Below are 4,509 nucleotides of genomic sequence, written 5' to 3' on the forward strand. Positions count from 1 at the left end.
TTTCCCTTGCTCACTGTGTCTCAAAGTGCCCCAGGTTGCCTCAGGCTTGGAGAGGACTTCCATGCTTTTCTGTGTTCAGAAGCTATGATCGGGCCCTGGGACAGAGCCCCAGCGGTTGCTGGGATGGAAGCCATCGAACGTGGGCTCCGTTCTCTGGCATGCTATGTCACATAGTGCCTGGGACGGGGTCCCACAGGCCTGGGGAAGCTACCCCTGAATGCCTGGGATAAGAAGCTCTGACTGGGCCCTGGTTCAGAGCTCAGTGGGCTCCCATCGCCACTTTCTTGTTATCCAGCTCAGAGAATTACTTTCATTCAGTGTGGAGGAATTACAAGAACATGGCCCTGGGTTCCCTTCTCCAATGTACTGTGTGGCAAAGTGCTGGGGACTTGGTCCCAAAAGCCCAGGGAGTCTTCCTTGCTTGTCTGGGATTAGAAGCTGTCACTGGTCCGTGGGTTAAATCTCCGTGAGGTCTCCCCTCAATAGCCCCTTGCGTGATTCCCAGCTCGGACTCTGAAAACCCAGGCCTCAGAATCTCTGTCCTCTTCAATGGAGAGCAGACTCTTTTTTTTTTTAATTAAGGCACAGCCCCACCAGATGAATGTTCTCCGAATTCAGGCATCTGGTTGCACACCATCAATTCCTATTTCTAAAGAGTGCCCAGATACCTGGGCTGGCCTGGAAGTCACAATGAGGGCTCATTCAACTCTGTGAATGCAGGCAGGAAGTCAGGTAATTTTTTTCTGGTGGCCCCCTCTGTCACTGCTTTTTTACAGATTGCAAGAAGGGGTGGTAGCCTTGCTCCGGATTAGTCAGGACAGTGTTCTTCGATCCCCTTATGGCCTGGTGCTTCTCACCCAGTTGCTGCTTGGGTTTGTGGCTGCCTTTCAACCCAGTCTAAAGGGTTTTTCCTCTCAACCTTGCTTCACAGAGACCAAGTAGGGATGCACAGTTGACATCCCAGTTCAGGGCGGCCTGCACAGAGACAGTTTAGCCAGTAATGGACAATGATTGATTGAGCACACTTCATCCACTTGGGGATGGACTGCTTGACCAGCCTTGGCTGTTTTTTAAAGGACAGGGCATTCCACCCTGTCTGGATTGTCAGAAGCGAGGGTCTGCCTTTTGTGGAGGTCACTTACCAGAGCAAAGGCCAAGCAGCTTGGCAGCTTGTTAAGTGGTCTGACCGGAGTGGATGGGGTCATTGGTGCTAGTCCTACATGCTGCTTGGAGGTTCAGGCCTGTGTGCTTGCCCCTTGCCCTTTTCCATCCAGTGTATTTCCACAGTCACTTAGAATGGGTGGCCAAGGCTGCACACCCTTATTTTTTGCTCATGGTGCACCTTGGCCTGCCTCGCTCTTTTATTGCCATGGAGCAGGCTGGGCTTGCCAGTGCATGTATGACTTCCCTTTGCCACTAGCCCCCCTCTCCCCCTACCACCGGCAGGCAAGAAGGGGCTCCCAAAGCAGACTCCTCAGGTATGTGAAGGTTGGCCCAGGATGGGCATGCAGATCCTCCTCCAGTCCAGCAGTTGCAGCTACCTGGTTGATCCTGCCATTAGTTTATGATTGTCTCAAAGATTAAGCCATGCATGTGTAAGTACACATAATCAGTAAAGTGAAACTGTGAATGGCTCATTTAATCAGTTATGGCTGCTTTAATCGCTCCATCTGTTACTTGAAAACTGTGTCAATACTAGAGCGAAGATATGCTAACAAGTGCTGTCCTCCTGGGAAGCACGCATTGGTCGATAGGGTTCAATTCTGAAGAGGGAGTCTGAGAAATGGCTACCACAATCACGGAAGGCAACAGGCATGCAACTTACCCACTCTCGACTCGGGAGGTATAGGCCAAAAATAAAAATACAGGTCACTTTGGAGGCAGTATAAAGGTAATGATATTTTGGAAAACAATGGTTCTGAAATGGTCAAAAAAGGTCCAAGGTAGGTAGTCGCCGCTATGGGGACAAGGTACTAAAGTTGTAATGGATAATCAATGTTGATTGTCCATTACCACTTTATTACCTTGGTCCCATAGCGGAGACTACCTACTTTGGACCTTTTTTGGCCATTTCAGAACCATTGTTTTCCAAATATTAATCAATCCCAGATTCACATATCGGGGTCCCGTTGTTTCTGATACTGCATATAAAAGCAATGAGACACTTTCAATCCTTTAACAGTGGTCTATTGGAGGGCTCATGTGGTGCCAGCAGCCACAATAATTCCAGTTTCAAAAGTGAATATAAAAGTTGCTGCAGTTAAAAAGCTCCCAGTTATATCTTTGGATTGAGTTGACAATCTGGTCCAAGGAGATCTACCTGTCCCAGCCTCTGTCCCTCATGCCCCCCATTGATGGTCTTGACTGAGTGTCCTGGGTGTCAGAAGCATTTACTTTAAAAAAAACATAGTGTTCAATGCAAGATGGTTGCCTGATTACCTCAGTTAGGAATTATGGAATAGGACTCTGATTCTATTTTGTTGGTTTCTGGAACTGAGGCCATGATTAAGATGGATGACCGGGAGCATTTGTACTGTACCACTAGTAATGATATTCTTGAAGTGGCCGAAGATGAAGCAAAATGAAAGCATTTTCCAAGAATTTTTTCATCAATCAAGAACAAAAGTCTAAGGCTCTAAGACGATCAGATACCCTTGTAGTTCTGACCATAAACAATGTTGACTAGCGATCCAGCAATGTTTTTCTCAAGGTCACCTAAGTGGCTTCAGGGATGCCATAGTCTTTTGGTTCCTGGGGGTGTACGTTTGCAAAGCTGAAACTTAAAGCAATTGACAGAACAACAACACGAGTAGTGGAGCTTGAGGCTTAATTTGACTCAACAGTGGAAAACTCATTTGCTTGGACACGGAAAGGATTGAAAGATTGATAGTTATTTCTTGATTCTGTGGGTAGAGGTGCATGGTCCTTCTTAGTTGGTGGAGCGATTTGTCAAGGTAATTCAAATAAAGAACAAGACTCCTCCATGCTAACTAGTTGGTGACCCCCAGTGGTTGTCGTTCAGCTTCTTAGAGGGACAATTTGTGTTCAGCCACACAAGATCGAGCAATTACAGGTCTGTTATGCCCTTAGATGTTTGGTGCTGCATTCATACTACACTGGGCGGATCCGAGTGTTTCTACCCTTTGCCAAGATGACTGGGTAACCTGCAGAACCTCATTCATGATTGGGATTGCAATTAGTTTCTATGAAGGAGAAATGCAAAGTAAGTGTGGATCTTAAGCTTGCAATGATTAAGTCCCTGCCCTCTGTACACACCTCGTTAGAGGGAGCTGTATTTCTCCCAGGGATGTTCTAGCACCAATGTATGCACACCTGTCTGGGGACCACTGCCTCCCGGATCCATGAGGCAGGATACCTCTTCCTCAGGCACCCTAGGGCACATGATTGTAGTGGCTGATACAAATAAGTGAGACTGACTGTATAGGGAGGTCATCTCCTGCTTACCTGGTCCAGTCCTCATAGGGTGACTTGAGCAAACATAGACTGGCCTCGAAAGGGACTCTTGTAATGAAGATTTTAGAGAGGAACCCTTGAACTTAAAGGATTACTTTCTAGACCCCATCTTAAAAGGTTTGAGAATTTTTTACTCTTCCACTGCTTTTTGCACCATGTCATCAAGTTAATTATCAAATAGTTTTAATCCTCTGAAATGTAATTCTTTTAAGTAGACTTCACTGAGTGGAGCCTAGTTTCCATGACTTTATCCAAAGCAGTTTAGGACCAGCTATTGAAGCCCCAACCGACACTGCGGTTGCCCACAAACATTTTTATTTTCCTGTTTCCCTTGCAGTCTCTTATTCTTTTTTTCCCTGCTCCCATAAATGTTACTTCTACATATTGTGCCAAGATTCTGTGGTGCAGGAGGTATTTGTTGTAGATAATTTGAGAAAGATTTTAGATGGTGTTTGCAATTCCAGTGAAGTACAGCACCCCAACCAGACGTCACCTTAAATGATGCTGACAGTGACCACAAGCACGTTTGTGCATACATAAATGAAACCGGCTTTTGAGAAAGGGAGACAATGAAATTATGGATGTAAAGCAGGGCTTTCTGGCAGGAAGAAATCATGTGAAGGAAAAGAAACCGCTTTCTGTGCCACCAATAGATATCTCACTCACCCCTGGCTGACCACTCAGGGTTCAGGGGGTTTGCTTATCTGGTTTTTGGTGGGAAGTGTCAGCAGTCCGGCCACAACTACAAAGTTGATAGGTGTTCCGAATGCTGAAACCGAATGTTAGTTGGTTTCCCAGAGATGCAGTGGCATGCATACCAAATGTGATTGCTTGGCTGTTTCTTTTGCGAGAGAGCATGGTGGCACCATGCATGCTGAACCCTACCCATCATCAAATGTTTTCCCAAAATGGCAATGGAATTGATGCAAGGTGCGAGCGATTGGCTGTTTCTTCCAGGAGACTGCAATTACAGTATCTTGTAACATCCACATTGTATGAGAATGTATTAAAAAAAACCTCCGCAGCGATCTCAGA

At 46.1% G+C, this 4,509-nt stretch overlaps 1 pseudogene; it reads left to right on the forward strand.

Annotated features, from left to right (window-relative positions):
* Positions 1–1,538: 1,538 nt before the first annotated feature.
* On the forward strand, positions 1,539–3,350 carry LOC147733209 (18S ribosomal RNA; annotated as a pseudogene).
* The last annotated feature ends 1,159 nt before the right edge of the window (positions 3,351–4,509 follow it).

The sequence above is a fragment of the Lissotriton vulgaris genome, chromosome 2_1 (genome assembly GCF_964263255.1).
Source record: "Lissotriton vulgaris chromosome 2_1, aLisVul1.2, whole genome shotgun sequence".
NCBI classification, from domain to species: Eukaryota; Metazoa; Chordata; class Amphibia; order Caudata; family Salamandridae; genus Lissotriton; species Lissotriton vulgaris.